General features: G+C 40.3%; 1 protein-coding gene across 1 annotated transcript in view; it reads left to right on the top strand.

Moving 5' to 3' along the window:
- The window catches only part of LOC115763775 (nuclear RNA export factor 1), a 69,530-nt gene extending 50,730 nt beyond the window's left edge, over positions 1–18,800 (top strand). Inside the window, exon 4 of the transcript XR_004017951.1 lies at positions 18,475–18,800. The gene's annotated coding sequence lies outside the window, so the exon portion shown is untranslated. The remainder of the gene's footprint in view (positions 1–18,474) is intronic.
- The last annotated feature ends 234 nt before the right edge of the window (positions 18,801–19,034 follow it).

Below are 19,034 nucleotides of genomic sequence, written 5' to 3' on the forward strand. Positions count from 1 at the left end.
TTGTTGTTGTTGTTGGTGGTGTTGTTGGTATTGTCTGGCTGCTTATTTGCGGCATTTTCTCGGTTTCTCTTAGCGCTCACGCTCAAATTGGCCAAAATGTGGCGTTCCTCCCCCCCGACAGCAACAAGCAACCAATTCCGAGCATGCTAATTAGCTGGTTCGCAAAGCTTTTGCCTTTATTTCCCATGCGTCCATTATAATAATATTTCGCTGTATGTTTTCGCCAGGTTTAATTAATGATTTGCTAAGCTGGCGACTCGCTCGCTTGTCTCACACACAGCCGGCTGGCAACGGGGGTTAATTGTGTGTCAGGGGCATTAAAAATTTCCGCCCCGCCCAGACCAGACCAGAGCACCGTCCCCTTGCCGATGGCCATGTCCAACTGTGGTCATGCTGCTGCTGCTTCTTCTTCTGCCTGCTGTTGATGTGGCCCGCATATGTTGCCAACACGTGGCGGGAGCAACAAGAACAACGTCCGTTGCGAAGCGGATTTGCTGGTGCCAGGGGATAGGAAGAAGGGGAGATAGCTCCCAATGAGCTCCCATGTTGCACATTGGACGCTTGTTTCTTGCTGTTTTTGCTTTCAGTTCCGCTGCATCGAGTCGTTGCACACACAAGCATACACTCGCGAAAATTGTGCACGCATTTGCAATATTTATTACCTCTACCCAGTATTTGATATAATTTACATACCCTAACATTTGTACATATTGCTTCTGCATTCAAGACGTTACGTTCATTATCGATTTCGATAATCGATAACTTTCCTCCTTAGCATGAAATCGATAGGAATCGATATCAAAATTTGGATACTGGACGCGAATTAAATGCATTTCTTAATCGTATTTATTTCTTTTGGTAAGCATATTTGCGCTTCGTTGTCATTCGAATTTGAAATTAGTTTTTATTTTTTAACTTCCATGTGCATTTACATGTGACCGATTGGGGCTTATGAATATAAATTGTTAGTTAATTAAATGCAACATCAGCAACATGAGCAGCAGCAACAACGACAACAACAACAACAACAACAATGATAATATTGTTGAATGATTGTCTGCGCTTTAATACCGGAAATTGATTAAAAGCTCATTTCATTTGCTGGCCATTCGTTTATGTTGTTGTTATTGTTGTTGCTGCTTTAGCCCCTACTCGCTGTCATAATTGCCATTTGAAATGATTATGGGCCTAATACAAACACACACTCACAAGCACACACACACATGCACACGCACACACTGTATAATTGTAATTTCAGTTGCATTCGTTGCATGTTGTAAAGGAAATGTCTCTAACATGGATATGGATTGTTATTGCTATTTACTATTCTCAGCATTGTTGCTGCTGTTTTTGTAATTGACTCGGGTGTTAGTCTGGCTTGTTAATAGCAAATCCAGGCATAGCATAACAACTAACTAATACACAATTTCCTTTCATCCAATTACTTGGGCTAAAGCATGCGAATGCCTCGGCTAATCGCAAAGAGCTCTAAATCTGGGCTATTGTGTTGTTGGCCTTGTTATTAAATTGAGAGATACACGAGAGCTATTTATAGCAGCTTGAAGGTACATATGTGACTCGTTGCTTGTTTGTCTCCAAAAACATAGGCCATGTCATAACTAACATGAACTTCAAACTGGCTGTCAAGCTGGCCAACATGCCGTTGCCTCACCCAGTCTAATGTCTGCCCACAATTTGCGTCTGTTACAATTTTCCTCATCTTTCTCGTTGCTGTTTGCCATAATTTTATTGGCAATTTCAGACGGCGAGAAAGTTGGCCAACTCTGGCGCCGGCTCTGGGCCTTGGCTTTGGTTACGACTCCGGCTCCGGCTCCAGGTCCAACTTGTACCCGTGGCTGGCTGTTTGGCTCCCCTGCACTTGCACGTATTTACGTTGCGATTTTTATTTCCTGTAATTTTTACGATATTACTTATTTTTATGCACCGCACGACGCACCACCGCTGTGGGGTTTGGGTGGCGCGTGGGTCAACGGGGGCTGCGTTTAGCTTTCGTTTTGCTTTTTATGGCCCGTTGTTGAAGTACCACATTATTGGTTTTTCAAAAAATGCGAGCTGCCTCGTAAAAGAAATTAAAATAAAAGCTGAATAACCGGTGGGGGGGGGGGGGGGGGGGGGCTGCCCCAGAACGCGGCATGTTGACAGCACAGCGCCCGACTTTAAAGTTGCCCCACAGAGTCAGCTTAAGCCAAAGCAATAAAAAAAAAATAAATAAAAAATAACAACAAAATTAGAAAATAGAAACAAACATCAAATGTACATTCAGTTGGAATTGAAGCGCATGTGTGGCTTATTTTCATTGTTGTTATTACGTATTGTTTTTACAGTTGGTTGGCTTATTTATTCGGTGGCATTTGGTATTATTTAATTTCAATATTTATGCAGCTTGTCTGGCGTGACTACGCCGCATTATAATTACCCGCACACACTAGCCCAGACCCGCACACCACAACCGAGCCCAATCCAAAGACCAAAACATCTCCAACACATATTTCCATTTAATAGCTGCGAATCGACTCAATATTTTGTTATGCCCCAGGCGCTTGCTGTAATGTCTATGCCAGTTACTATCTGGTAAATAATATATGCTAAATGGTAAATGGTATATAGTTTATGGGGGCATGCAACGAGCCGTACGTGCGACCTCGTTATGAAGCTTGTGTTTGCTTTTCTTACTGAAAGACCAAACATAATCGTAATCTATTGTGCTTGAACAGAATTTTGTTAGCAAATAAACTAAAAATGCTGTGCAAGTTTAACCAAGCTCGCACATATCGAAACTTAGCACAAAATTCTTCATTCAAGAAGGAAGTTTCTAAATACAAGTCAAATAAAAGAACGACTCGCAGCTGTCAACCAACGAAGTGTCTTTTCAAGTTGTCTTTCTACGTTTTACGCTTATTTTAAGAGTACAAATTCCTAAAAAAAAGTATTTTGTGTTCAACCTAAGCACTTGTTCTCTTTTTCTTTCCACATTTCTTAAAATATTTTTGGGAACATCACATTTTTTCTAATGTGAAAAGGAGGCCTGTACGTTTTCCCATAAGAAAATACTTTGTTCATATTTGCCAAAAATGTGTCATTTTCAACAAATTTTGGAGTTCGTCCCGAATAATACCTGTGTTTTTGCAATGGTTTATCGAGTTCTGTGTCGATGTTATGAAAAGTTTAAAGATATATATAATGCCGCAAAGAGTCCATTGAATGGAACCCCTATTTCGAGGTCGTTTCATTTGACCTTTAGAAGAAAAATCAAACCGATCAGCTGTTTATTTAAAAAAGCGGTACTTATTCCACTTACATGTTACCGACAACGGACACTTGCCGATGGAACCGCAAAAGGTGAATTTCGAAAATGTAACGTTTTTTTAAACATAGTGGAATTAGGCTATTACTTACATAAGCATGCAAATGAAAAGGTATTGAAGGGCAGCCCACACAACATCGTCAACAACATTCAATATCTAAAGTGAATGTTATCAATCTGTAAAGGGTATCAGCTCTTCGTCTGTGCCATCTCCACAACAGCTGATCGTATTACATCTTTGTATTGCATTTATATAAAGCTGACTCAAGTTGGTTTTTTACTTGATATTTTATCATATCATGTTTATACGGCCAGGAAGTCAGTCAGATTATCAAAATATTTACATACTCGTATATTAGCTACAATATTTAGCATATTGCCTAACGAATGAGTTTTTATATTTGTATAATCTGAATATTCCAATTATCATGCGGCCTTTAAACGACTCATTGTAGGGCAAAGCCAAGTTTTCGCTTGTTTACAAATTTGTGGAGCCGCTTTTATGAACCATTGTTTTGTTTAACTGCAATTTACCAATTATTATATTGTGGATCCAATGGAAATGGGTAAAACAGGTATAAGGCTCTATCGGAAGCCTATGTAACAGGTAGAAGGACATATAAGTTTTGCTCTACGTTTCTTAACCATTACTTGCATATCGTGGTATTCAGGGTATTTCCTAGTCGAGCACTCCTGATTGGAGCACTCTTACTGGTTTTCATATAATTGCGCTAACCCTGCCCCGGTAATTCAGTAATTTGCATAGTGGTCTAGGATCAAACAGTTGCCCTTATATATCGTTCTGTATTTTTGCAATATTCCCTTGTTGTTTGCCCTTGTCTGGGCTATTATTTGATTTATTTTTATTTTGTTTCATATAAACACTTAACTATCCTCTAAGCTGAAACCAGTTGGTGAATAGCGACCAACTGCTGGGTCGGCGAGGGTGAGGGGGGAGAGCAAAAACAACTTTTAATGCTTTTCCAATTTATTTTTGTGCACAACTTGAACGACAGCAGGTTCAATTTTCCATTTTAGTTTTAGTTTTAGTTTTAGTTTTAATTCAAGTTTTAGTTTCGATTTCGTGCAATTTCAATTGAGTTATTTGCGTTTGTCCATTCCAAGTTCTTGCTGACTGTCCGTCTGTCTGTCAGTCCGTCAGCTTTGTTGTACTTCAAATTAAATTGGCCTTTGTGTGGCGTCCGGCTATTGGCAGACTAATGTATGGCAGACATGTGCGTACCATCGGGCAGGGGGGTAGTCATTGGTGCCCCATTGGATCCCATTGCTTCCATTTGGTTCACTTGTCCGCTGGACATGCACACAATAAAGCCAAATACAACACCGAACGCTCATTGAATAAATAATCAAAATCAAATACATACTCGCATGGTGCTGCTGCTTTTTGACTTCGTTTATTTGCTTCTTTTTTTTGCGGTCTTTTCACTGCAAAAATATCCAATTTCCAATTTCAAATTCCAATTATATTTCTCTACGCTCTTTTTATTATTATTATTATTATTATTATTATTATTATTATTATTGTTGCTGCTGCTGCTGGTGCTGCTTCTTTTGTTGGCAATGAAAAATCAATATTGACAGGAAAATGTTGCAAGCCCTGAAAAGTTGTCAATAAGGACGCAAACGTCGTCGCAAATGAAATCATTCGAAATGTGCATAAATTGCTTCCCTATATGTACAAACACTTAGATAAAAACTGCAAGCTAAACTCAATTCTGTGTCCAAGTGGAAATTCAGGATATTCGTGCGAAAAAATAAATTTCTAGAAATAAGTATTTGCTTACAAGTTCCTTGACTATTTCTCTGAGTGACTGTAAGTTTTTCGCCCTGCAAGAACTTTGTCGCGATCTTTGGTCAAGGGCCGCCACTTGTCACTAATTGCTTCTGCTGCTGCGTGTGGCATGTGGCAAGACCAAAACGGATACATCCGTTACAAGAACAGAACGCTGGCTGGTGAATCAATTGGCCAGCGGAAATGTTGCGACGTCCTCGAAACAAATTGCTTAATTACAAATAATGTAAAGGCAGCCGCCAAGTTGACAGAGTATCAGGAAGTTCTAGGAAATGTGAATGCGAAAACGAAGGCAAATGCAAATGCGAATGCGAATGCGAGTCACTCATTCAAATAAGCAAGAAAAATTGCATGCCAAATGCTGTTGCACGCGGCCAGTCAAATGTCTATAATTTAAGCAAAAACAAGCGACAGATACAAACAGCAGCAACAACTAAAACAACAACAACAACAGCAGCAACATCGACAGCAGCAACAGCAGCAGGCAAATCATTTGAAGTTGCAGTTGCCATTTCTTGTTGTTGTTGTTCTTTTTGTGGCTGTTGCAAAATTTATGCACGCGGCTGCTGCAAAAAATGTTGCTGCAGTTGCTGTTGCTGTTGCAGTTGTGTTGCCTGGCTAATTTGCAGCAGCAACCAGTGGAAATTGTTGATGTGCAAAAATGTTGTTGTTGTCGTCTTGTAAATGCCATAAATTAGTTGCCTGCCAGCAAACGAAAAGCGCAATTTACAAATAATTTTATTTTGTTTTTTTTTTAATTTCAATTTTTTTTTTACATTTTGTACATTTTCATTCATTCAGTTTTTTTTAAATTATTTTTTATTGCTTTTTTTAAGTCAATTTATTATGTTAGCTTCAATCGTTCGACGTGCCGTTTGTTGTTGTCGTTCTTTGCATATTTTGGCAGTGCCATGCACATTAAATTATTGGACAGACACACACGCACACAATTGCAGATATATTTTATCTTTTTTCCGGCTTGGCGAAGGTCGTGTGGGTGTCTCTGTGGGCGGGGGCTGGCATTTGCCAGCGGCATAAAATATGCATAAAGCTAAAATCAATGCTGTGTGTGCGTGTGTGAGCGCGCGTTTGTGTGTGCCGGTAAGAGATTGGAAAATTTGATATATGCCATTTGGTAAATGTTTTGTAATGTGCAATGCACAATGAAAGTAAATTTAATTATTCAATTCGCTCACACACACGCATACACATTCATTTATATAGTTGTGTTGGTATCAACTTGCACAGATTGGGTATTTACTAGCTGAAATTGAAGTTAGTTAGCATATTCAACAATAAGAACAAATTCAGGGCAATATGCTATTATAAACTTGTGTATACTAATTAGCCTTTTAGCACTTAATTTTTATAATTTCATTTATATATAGTATAATATAATAATTAGGAAGACACTCGTTTTCATCGACCATTTAATAAATAAATAATATAAATAAATTGCCAGGCAGGCAAATGACCAAAGAAACAAGCATAATCCAAACAGTAAAAGCCTTATATTTATCATAATATATTATCATAAGACAACCACATAACTAGCAAACTCTAGATGGCGCTAATTTATCAACATTTCCGTTACAGTTCGTCGTTTCCATTTCCGTTTCCGTTCAGTCGCAGTGTCAAACAGGCAGGGAGGGCACATGCCACAGAAATTGCAGCTCGTAAATAAAAAAGTAAATTCTTAATTGTAAAAGTTTTCATTTTTATGACAAAATTGTAGCAATTTATTAGAACAAAAAAGAAAAAAGGACAAACAAATGAAGAAGAAGAAAACGAATAACACAACCAAACTTTGAAAATTCCCATAACGCTCATGGTCACAGCTCGTTACAACAACAACAACAGCAACAAAAGTGAAGTCTAACTAGAATCAATGGCAGGGCAATTGTCAAAATGAGAGCAGCAACAAAATGCTGTACAGAATTTTCCAAGCAACAATGAAAACCTAGAAAAGCAGCTGCCAGAGGAAATCCCACAATTCCCAAAACAACAATGGCAAATAAATTAAATTAGTCACAAGCATATTTCAAAAATATGTATGTGTAATAAATGTATGTATATCTTTTTGATATGTATATAAAAAACAGTCTGCGTGTGCGTGTGTTAGTGTGTGTGAAAGTGTGTGCGAGAGTGGGATGGCCATACACAGTTGGGCCAAGGATAAAAGCCAACAATAAAACACACAGACGAGCATTTTATATAGATATACAAATATATATATTTTATTTTATGAGCAAAGGACTGTTACATAAAACTCGCTTCAGGCAAGGGTTGGATCTGACTGTGTTGCGGCGGGGCGGGGCAGGACGACGGCCCAGTTTACGACATAGTCTCTGGCTCTGCATTTGCCGTGTGGGCGGCGGCCTAACTGCAGCTACACAGGCTGCCAAATTGCCTCAGTTTTCTACACCAAAGAGTAAAAAAAAATATAGATAAAAAGTTTTGGGCAGCGCACACTGGGAGGGGCGGACGGGGTAACCAGTCAAAGGCGGCCTTAAAAACGTCTCCGACTTCGTCTACGAAACGAATGCAGAGTCCCAGACGGGGCCAGACGACCGAAGGACACGCAGAGGCGACACACCCACAACACACACACACATATACACCGATACACACACAATCCGAACGACATAATAAAACCGGCATTTTTATGCATGTCTGAGTAACTTCATGAGCCGAACCAGACCGGGGACAGCTGGGCGAGGGTTGGTGGGGGGCAGCGAGGGGGTTAGATGGGGAGTTTTTTTGCTGCTGAGTCCGTTTCAGGTTCATTGGAAGGCCGCCAAATAGAGCTCCCGTGGGTTCCTTTGGGAGCGGGAGCGGGAGCCTGCGCAGTTCGGATCTCACTCTTTATTCAGCCGCCTGGGAAACCATCGGTGAGTCGAACCTGCGCACTGGACGGGCGTGTCACAGTAGCCAGAGAACAGTAAAAGCAACAAAAGCAACAACAACAAACACCATTTTGGGAAGGTCGTTCTGAACAGTTGTGGCACAGCGCACAGCTGGACCACAACAGACACACACAGATACACACACATACACGCACAGAGGGTCACATTTATACAACGAGGCGTCGACCGGCATGTAATTAACTTAAGCCCGAACGAATGTCGATATTGATGCCATTTCGGCTGACGAAGTCCGGGTCTAAGGCCGGGGCCCATGGAATCGGCTCTGGACGCGGACCAGGCCACATTTATGCTGCAGTCTTTACAAAAATGTGTGTGTGTGTGTGTGCGTGTGTGTGTGTGTGTATGTAGTAGTAGTAGTAGTCAAGCCGAGGTCGTTTGCCGGCACTTGCTGGGACATACACACATACATACTTATTAAGCTATGTGGGAATATATATATACCAGAGAGTGCGATATGAACAGCATGTGCTGAAGATTCAGCAGAATTGCTTATTGCTTTTGTTATTGTTGTTGTTGTAGGTGCACCATATGCTGCATATGCCATAAATGGATTACGCAAGTGAGTCCAGAATTATAAAAATAACAAGCACAGGAAAGAAATGTTATCTTAGGGTTGCCACAGATTAAATACCCTGCCAATGTGCAATATACATATTTATTTATTTACATATAAAAACTCCAATTCCATTCGATTATTCGTATATGCTATGTGATATCTTGAAAAGCAAAAATAAATGCATACAAAAAATCTGTTTTCCAACGAAAGTTCCGATTACATATATGTATATATTTGTTAACACTCATCAAGAATCTCTACTCCTTACATGATTTGTGAATTAAGTGTAATGTAAGGGTAAGCATCAAAGGCAACTAAATTGGGCAGAGGGCTCTAAAATAGGGAGTGTCTGAAAAGAAATTCTAATCGATTTGGCAACTGTTCAGAGACAAAAAATAGCTAGATATTGAGTACAATATTGAAAGTGTTTACCCAAGCACATTGAAATATTTCTCACATATTTTCGTAATGACAATTTGGGATCAATCAACCAATTAACCAAGTTGGGCGGCGGAGCCACACCTCTTGAGGTGCCGCGATGCGATGCGAGTCGTGGCGCGATTTTAATTGAAAATTGCTGTCATGAAGAAAACGCATAAACAACAATTCTAAGAAATAGCTCTGACAATCAAATGTCTACTGTATGTAGAAATTCACATAACAATCGTACAATATGCATGACAATAAGCAGCTCGTTCCTCGTTCCCGATTCACATCCCTCCTCCTCCCCTGGACTAAGGCAGGCACAAAGATGTCTTAGGAGAATGGAAAAACTATTGTTTGAGCTTCTTTTTGGAGAGTCGTGCACGAAAACTTGTGTATAAATCAAAATTTATGAATATCGTGTATTCGAGTGGCTCACCGATGTAGAGGAAGATGAAGAAAACGAAGAGTTTGGAGTGCCGGCTGGCACTTGAAGACGCTCTGGCCTCGAGACCTCGTCGTATTCAAGTAAAACAAACAATATAAACTTGAAAAAAAAACGCTTCGTTGCATATCAAATTAATAACACACAGGCCCCAAAAGCAGCCACAATACTTGCAAGAGGCAGGACGGGCAGGAGGCAGTTGCACAGTCAGTCCCTCAGTCAGTCAGTTGGTAGGGCAGGCTTTGCTGTCAGACAACCCTTGAAGATTGTTTTCTTATGCCGAGGGGCTGCAGCGAGGCCCCAAACTTTGTGCACAGAGCAGGCGAGCTAAGCTGCTGAAAAAAAAGAAGGGGATAGGAGAAGCTGGCAGGGCGACAAGCTGACAAGCAACAGCCAACAACAATTCATGCGAACTGAAAAACTGAAGGCATAATTTATGCCTTCAAAGTGAATTGTTCAAAAGAAAACTTTGAACATTTTTCCCCTTAACAACAACAGCAGCAGTAGCAGCACGTCCTGTTCCTGTTGTTCTCTACGCTCCATGTCAACACAGCCCGCACCGAGAGGAGGACAATAAAACATCAGCAGCAAGATAAATGGCTCGACGGGACTAGCCGAACGCCGCATGCCCTTTAGTCGAAGTCCAGGCACAAAGAAAATAATTGCTTTAAACTGGAACGTTGCGGTTTGCTGAAAGGAAACGTGATCCTGGCGAGGGCTGCACAAGGTCTGTGGTTCGAGGCAGTGTCTCGCGTTTGGATTAAATTTTTTACGTATGAAGGCAAAGGCTTTTACTAAATACATATTACACTTTTCTTCATGTTCAAGATTTGGTTCCACTTTGAACTCGAATATATTTTGCATTTTTGTTAAGTCGTTTGATTGAGATTGAGATGATTTTATTTTTGAACAGCTGATTTCATAATTTAACCGAGCCAGTTCGCTTCGAAAATAAGTTTGCATTACAAGGGGCTAATCAATGTACAATTTTAACTTTGTTTGAGACAATTAGACGGGGAACACAAGCTTCGAGAAAAAGTGGAAATGGCAAATCGAAACTGGCCTTAAAATATATGAGACAAACCTAGTTATGAACTTTTCATATGCGAAAAAAGTAAAGCTCAAAGAAGTTCTGGAATACCAGACCATAAAAGTCACAATCTCTTCCCTAAAGCATTCAATCATTTAAAATTCAGTTTGTTTTATTTTGTTGGATGTGCAGTCAGCGGAGCACAAAAATGTAAAAAGGAAACTGAGTCCCGAACAAAACACAGCCCAATGCTCACATGATGTCCAAGTAAAATGTACAATTTATAAATGGATACGACCCAGAGATTCGCTGGAAATGGTCAAAGGCTGAACACAACTGACAGGGCCCAACATGAATGGCCAAAACTCACGCACACACCCAAGCCCCCCTGCCACGAAAAGGTTTTGGGCTCTGCAGAGGCGACCCCAAAAATGCTATTTTAACTACATTTGGCGTTTCTTTTTTGCTGGGTTTTATGCCGAAATATTGTACATTTATTAATACATAATCATCTCTGACAGCAACATGAGAACTGGCCACATGGCTGAGGTCCCAGCGGACAGAGTTACGAGCATTGAAAATAGAGCACTAAAATTGTAATACATATACGTGTGTGTGTGTGTGTCTGGGTATAACGAGGCTGTGGCCAGCTATTGTTGTTTTTGTACGTGTTGTGCGACCCGTTCTTCGGTTAGAGCTTCTAGGAAATCCAAGCTAGCTCCGTGAATAGAAGCAGACTGCCCCGAAAATGTTTGTATAGTGCTTCGTTTAACTTTTATTTTTTTATTTTCCAGTTCGAGCCAGCTTTGTTTTCAGCCGGCTGCTTAGTTGTGCAGAAAGCCAGATAACTCGCAGCTCTTCTTCTTGTTGTCGTTGTTTTTAGTTAAGCAGAATAGTTGCTGTTTGTTGTTGCTCGGGACCAGGTTTCTGCGAAAAGTTGAACACTTGATATATACTTTAATGTGAATGATTACGAAAGAGTTAATCCAAAAGTAAACAGGCCAGAAATTGATTTTCTCTTTGTTGTCTAATGTTTTTATGATGTTAAATAGTCAAGCAGAAGATAACGTTCGATGGCCAAGTGAGCCAGTCATTCATTATTGCAACTGAAATTCATGCTAAGTCAAAGGGCAAAATAGACTGGAGTGCCCGACCACAATATACCCTAAACCCATCGCTACGATAACATAAAAGGCGGGTACGCTTCTTCCCTCTACTCCGGATTATTTGTGGCAAATTCTTCCAATCATACAAGGGCAAAAAGTGAAATGTATTCAATCTGAACATCCTATAGGGGAACCTTCATGACAAGTTGGGTGTATATATCATCATAAACATATATATATGCATATGTAAATACAGAAAATGAATATTCATATGCCATATGTGCATGGTATGTAGGAAGGCATATATGGACTTTATTTAACGTTCCCCGTGCGATCTTTGTCCAAAAGCTATCTTCACTTCCCAAAAGGAAAAAGCCTCTTAAATGTTGACGAAGTCTTTAAGATGTTGAGGCTCAATCAATGGCAATAAATTGCCATTATGCAGAACGGCAATCAATCCAGATGAAAAAGCAAGAGACGACAAAGTAAACCCAATGAGAAACGGGAAAATTGTTCCTGTTGGACTCGGCATGAATTAAAACTCACAGAGAGAAGGAAACTATGGAGACGATGCTGCGGAAGTGGACGACAGCAGCCAGTAGCCAGAAAGGAGCCAAAGGTAAAAATAGGCAGGTACCTTGCGGCTATGAAATCGGTCCAGGGCAAGGAGGGTAGGTTGAAAGACGAAAACATCGTCGTGTCTGAGTTGCCTTTCAAATTGATGAACAATAACAAAGGCCTGGCCCCGTACAAAGGAGAATGTTGCATAGAAAAAGACATACTTTCAAAGTGTGTGCTGCGTGTGTGTGAGAGTATAAGAAAAGTATTTTTCTTTCTTTTGCGAAATTAATGAACTATTCAAATGTCAAAGGATCCGTGTAGATAAAGCGACGACGACGACGACGATGACGACAAAACAGTTGGTGACAACAACAAAACAGAACGGGCTAACAATAAAAACGAGTCCAGTAAAGAAATCCATAAAAGATTTTGTAGCAGCAACGCGTCGCTTTATGAGGCTCGTCTCTCTGTCTGCGTGTGTGTGTGTGTGTGTATCTGTGTGCTCGCTTTTACAAAATTCAAAAAGCAATTTACAAAGGCAACGTGAAAGGCGATACGCTTGCACACACACAGACACACAGTGGAATTTGTGGCATGGCCAAACGGAACCCAGGTCTGGAGCAGGGCACAGTTGCAGCTCTAAGTGCCACTAAAGGACGACGACGCGTCATCTTCGGCGTCGAGGAGAATAAAAACGAAGGGGCTGAAGCACAGCGAATGCCCGGGCACGACTTCAGCTACAAATTCACATGACGACGACGAGGATGAGAATAGAAATGAGGATGAGGACCAGTCAGCCGTCCGCTGGGATCGCTTTTCAGACGGCGACTCTCGTGCCCGCCCCTTCATCAAATGTGAATGAGTCGTCGCTGGTTGTCAGTCGGCCTACAAATTCGTTGGCCGACTGATTTTTTATTATCATTGCATTTTATAGACAGTTTTACGAGCTAACGAAAGTGGTTCTGCCGGAGAGCTTGTACAGATAATGCCAATGCCGACACACGAGTATTTCGGCTTTACGATCTCTCACACCGCGGACCCTTCTGCCTTAACTGCCCATGTGGATTGAGTATATTGTAAATCACACTTGCCTCACACTCGGCGAAAAAACTCAAGCAGTTTTTGCTTAAATTCAAAATTCAGCAGAAAATTGAATTAACTTTCAAGACTTAATCTAAACAAGTTGAGTAAATTGTAAATCATTTTCACAGCTTTTGGCGGGAAAAAATAATTTTTCATTCTTTTTTGGTTTAATTCACATTTTTTTGCTTTAATTCAGCAGAACTTTCTTTAGTGCGATATGCAATGCCTAATCTTAGAAAATGAAATTGACTTTTTTTGCAAGAACTTTCAAAAATACTTCAATTCAAGACTTCATTTAAACAAGTTCAGAAAATTGTAAATCACATTTTCACAGCTTTAGTCGGAAATTAACAATTTGCACTTAAATCAAGCGACTGCCCAAAAACATACTTTATTCAAGACTATTCCTACTTTGTTACATTGAGATTCAAATTGAATTTCTTGATCGGTTTTATCCAGTTATGTGAATTTTATATTATCCACTGCAATATTTATACAGAATACTAAATATCTGAATCCTGCAAATCAGATTGTGAATTTACTATTTGCAATATTTGTTTTTCTTTTGGGCAGTTTCTTTATTTTATTTGTTTTATTTTGCGCTGGAATCGATCAGTACCTTCTGATCTCTAGCCAAGCGAATGATTGAGGGAAGTTGGTATAGTTACAAATATGTAACTTATATGTGTTCTTTTTCAAGAGCGAAATCTACTGAGATTTTGAATTCCATGCCAGTGAAACTTAAATATTAGAACTCGGATTTTTCGCTGAGTGCACCGCGCAACCGAAAGCAGACCGCATTGCCTGCCCCACATTGTGCGCTGAAATGGGCCCCCATATAAAAAATATGTGTATGTGGTATACGACCGCTTCAACCGTAGTACAATGTACAATGCATATTAGCGGGTCTGTAAAATTGTTTTTTTCGTTGCCGATGCGTCTGCAAATGAGCCATTGTCTGCTGAAGGGGCTCATCAGGCGGTGAAGTGGGCGGGGCAGCAGCTAAGTGTTGGCATTAAAGCGTTTAAAATGTTGCCACTCGGGCCGCAGGTTAGTCTTCCGCTACATTGCCAAATGTTCAATCTGTCGGATAGAAAGGAGCCCTCGGCCAGCCAGAAAGTGTGTGTTGGCCTAACCATCAATCTTGAGCGACTGCTGGCAGCCAAGTCAAGCCCCAGCGCCAGATAAAGTGCTGCAAGATCTGTTTTGACCCGGCCAGATCATAAATACACTGGAGTGCTATATCAGATCAAGGGTAACCTCAACGACAGGGGAAAGTAAAAGTGGACGCGATAAGTTTCGGCTCATTTTAAATAGAAAAATATTTAACAGGCGCATCCTCATGTTAATATTTTGCAAGCAGATTGTAATTGTGTGGCATGTTTTTTGTATATATTTGGCCCAAAATATTTATATTTAAACTGCGTTCCAGTACTTGCAACTTGAGGAGATCCTTATTAACACCATATACATTTAGCAGGTGCATCCCCATGTTAACATTTAGCAAGGAGCTTGTTATTGTGTGGCATGTATTTTGTATGTAGATATTTAGCCTTGTCTATTTATTTTTAAAATGCTTTTCAATAATAGAATCGCACATTGTACACCAAGAGCTCATTTTTAATACCAGATACATTTAACAGCTGGATCCTCATGTTAACATTTTGCAAGCAGCTTGCAATTTTTTGGCATGCAGTTTTTTGCGAGTTATGTCTTGTGGCATCTTCGGCCTAGTTGATTTCCAATTAAAATTCATATCCAGAGCCGCATCAAGAGCTCTACGCGACTTTCCAAATTAATTGCTGATTCGGACGCTCAGTTTGAGTGTGACTGTGACTCACTTGGCACTCACGTCCGCCCGCTCCTCAGACAAGCAACACTTGACACGTTAATGTAATCAAATAAAAAAATAAATATAAAAATAAAACTCATTACTCCGAATGCAGTGCAAAAAGGCGTTGCAATAATTCAAACGAAATTCGCTTCAATGGCCACTCGACCCGACTCGACTCGACTCGGGTTGATTCAAGTTGACTCGAATTCAAAGCAGTCGCATAATTTTCATTAGAACTTCAATTGCAATTCCCATTCCCATTCCCATTTGCATTTCCATTCCCAGCTGTAATTAAGTAAATAAAACACTGAACAAACAACTCGAATTCGGGTTTTGTGCAATTGTCTGAGCTGATGGAGCGCGTTTCAAGTGAATCGGGTTTGCAAATTTCTTTGCCATGAATGAGAATAACCAATGGGCCATAAATTCTGAAAGAGTCGCCGACGAGCGACCGACCGACCTTCCGTTCATTATTTGAAACTTTTCATGTTGTTTGCATAATTTACAATTTATTATTTTGCGTTATTTATTGTACGTGCCGCAATAAATTCATAAAAATTGTGAACAAAACGCTCCATTAATCAGACGCAGTCCACGCCGTATTCCCACAGACTCGAACCGGCCTCGAACCGACGAACCGGCGACCCGCGACCCGCCTCTCCTTCGAGCATGCAGCTATTATTTTTATTTTTTTCTTTCGAAAATACTAATTAAGTTTAATGTAATGCACATATGCGATAAGTCGGCGACTTACTCAAGATTATATCGTATCAGCCGCTCTCCATGATCCACTCTCCGCTCTCCTCTCTCTCTATCTACCGTATACATACAATATGGTGTATATCATCCGTATACCGATGTATTTGGGTGCCTTGTCAGTCGGCCTCAGCCTCAGGCAGTGATTGATGTGACTACAGACACTCACACACACTCACACACTCACAAATGGAGATCTATGCCATATTTGGCGAGCACAAAAAACCAGCTCAATCCAAGCCAAAATCAAAGCTGAGCGAGTAAAAAAAACTGATAAATTGTTGACTAAGCTACGAGGCAATGTTTACTGGGAAAGCGTTGCAAATTGAATCGTAAAATTAAAATTTTAGCAGCGAGTTGAATCTGATTGTGATATAAAAGACATAATGTGGCTGCTAAACAAAAAAATATTTATCAGAGCTGGATTCGAACCTCGCGTGAACTTGGACTTCCGCATATAAGAGCCAAGATTTTAGTTAGAAATTTTATTTCATTTTTACCATTTACCATTTGTCTGGCACTAAATGAATGAGATGGGGTTCGAGCCGGCTTGCAGCTGAAGAGACTGGTCTGTCACGCGGTCTATGCTTGAATTTCCATTTAGTTGGCTACGTCCTGCGATATCCCTTGCTGGCATATCTCTGGCCGACCCTCATCATAATTTTTGCCGTTGGTTTATTATTATTCGCGTTGTTTTCAAAGTACACAAACAGAAAATGTAAGAGAAGCCGCCGCGGGCGCAGACAACTTTGTATGGGCGGACGGCAATGCGATCAAATGTCAAGCTCCCAATTGAACAATTTTTTTTTTGAATACCCTGTTTTCAAAACGAAAAAGGGGTATATTGGGCTTGTACTGTTATGTCTAAAAGCTTCATATATTCAATAAAAACTCGGAATACCCACTTTAGATATATGTGTAGAAATTTATTGACCACGCCCGATTCTGTTGGAGGTGGTATAGGCAATTATTCAGATCGATTGGTTTTAAACTACAAATAGAGTATTGGTAAGTTGTTTGGCTCTTGTTGTGCTTCGCTTTTTATGGCTCTGGCACTTTTCCTGTTTATTCCCCTTGGCGACCCGAAAGCCAAACAAACATGAGCGCAAACAAATGGGTCAAGAGCTGCGCTGAAATATTTACGGCCCGATCGGACTTTTGGCCAAATGTTTGTGCAAAAGTTTTCGCAGTTGACGGCAGAAGTTGCAAGTTGACTGCGGATCGGGGAACGTGCAGCGTGCACCATAGCGTCATTCAATTAAATTTGAAAACATTCTCGAAGCATTAGAAGATTGACGGTTGCTTTGCTCTCCGGTCGTTTGCCAGACTCTTGTCACTCAACTCCCGCCTAACCGTTCCCACTGAATTTAATGTTGTCTATTAAAATACACAAATTGCTTGTTGGAGTGTGAGGAGGAGCAGGGGCAGGTTCTGGCACGCCTTTGGAGGCACTTCGCAGCACTTCCCTCGTCATACGGCCTGTTGCACAGCATTCATTAGTGGCAAAAGCAAGCGAGGGAGATACACAGAGAGAGCGAGAGAGAGAGGGAGAGACTTTGACATTTTTAAATCGATTTTTGTTGTTGTTTTGTTCTTCGACAAAAGCCACATCAGCGCAGGTGCCGGCATTCGCACGCCCTCTAATTATAGCGACTAAGCGGCTAAAAGTCCAACTTGCAACCCCCCCCCCCCCCCCTGCAACAGCACGTAGCCCACCTAAAGTGGCACAATCAGGGAGTATAATTTTTCATGCATTTAGTTACAAATAATTGCGTTTAATTTGAGGCACATGTAATTAAAAGTTGCGAGGCGCTTAAAATATCGATTAATCGAGTGTTGGTTTGTTTGCATTCCTCGGGCGGGCACTGCTGGGTGCGGCCGCGCTGTCTACAAATTGCAAATTGATTTTTATCGATTTCTCATAATCAGAATTATTGCCATGTACTCAGAGTACTCGGAGTACAACACGACGCAGTACATGGAGCACATGGAGTACACAAAATATCACTCGTTGGCTTGTTTGCCTATTGCTCACGTTTCATGTTTCTGATTTCTTGTCTGTGGCCCCCGGTTCCCCCTCCCATCAGCCCCAGACCCAGCCCCCTGCCCGTAGCCCCAGCCACGACTTCAACAACTAGAATTGAAAGTTGATTTTACATTTTGATAAGCATCCGCTAAATTACATGAGAGACCTGCCCCGCGACCATAGACTTTGATGTGTTGGCATACGCCTATAAATTTCGTGATTATCAGTATTTTTTATTTTATTAAATGCATTTGGTGGGGCCGCACCCCATCCCATCGTCCGTCCACATATATTATATCCGACACGCACGAAACGCCGGCAAGCCAGCCAATTTCAGAGATAGACCTCGCGGTGTTTTTAAGGGGCGTTTTATGCGCGGCTTGCATGTGGAAATTTTCATTAGTAACCGTTACAAAACTACACACATATCCTCTAAAGACATAGGAAGTCCATTAGAGTAAGAAAACATAGTCTATATAGCTGAGTGTCTTACTGACAGTCCACAAACCTTACCCTTGTTAAGCCGGCAAGAGTGGAAAAAAAACTATTGAGTTATATTATTAAATTATTATTTTCTAAATCTTTTCAGAAAATCTATCCTCCTGGGATTAAAGTGTATCTTCAGAGTTGCATGCATGAAACTTTAATTTCCGCTCTGAGAATTATGAAGCTTTACGACGAAAAATCTGTGGAAAATCAGAAATGAATACAGAATATAAAAATACGTAAACATCGAGGTAATAAGAGCAAATAGAAATACTGGACCGTGCAGCTCCGGGGTATGTGTATATATATAAGAAACTATTTAAAGAAATCCGATTACTGTATATAAAACTTAAAAAATTAATTTAAAAACCATTTGTGTTGTTAATATTGCAAAAAATGTTAGAAATTAATGAAAGTTTACAAAACAATTATGACTCCCATTTGTGTCACAGGCATTTTTAGCGAAAATAATAGAAGAATTAAAAATAAAAAATAATTGTAAGTATTTTAAGTAAAATTAATTAATAACTGCATTAGTCACTTTAATTCTAAGCAATATAGAAATAAGTTATAGTATAGAAGTAAAGAAATTCAGGATGTAAATAGAAATACACAAATAAGTATTAAAACTTAGAACTAACAGATCCAGTAATTTTGAAGATG

This window comes from Drosophila novamexicana, unplaced genomic scaffold (assembly GCF_003285875.2).
Source record: "Drosophila novamexicana strain 15010-1031.04,08,12 unplaced genomic scaffold, DnovRS2.1 tig00000770-arrow-pilon, whole genome shotgun sequence".
NCBI classification, from domain to species: Eukaryota; Metazoa; Arthropoda; class Insecta; order Diptera; family Drosophilidae; genus Drosophila; species Drosophila novamexicana.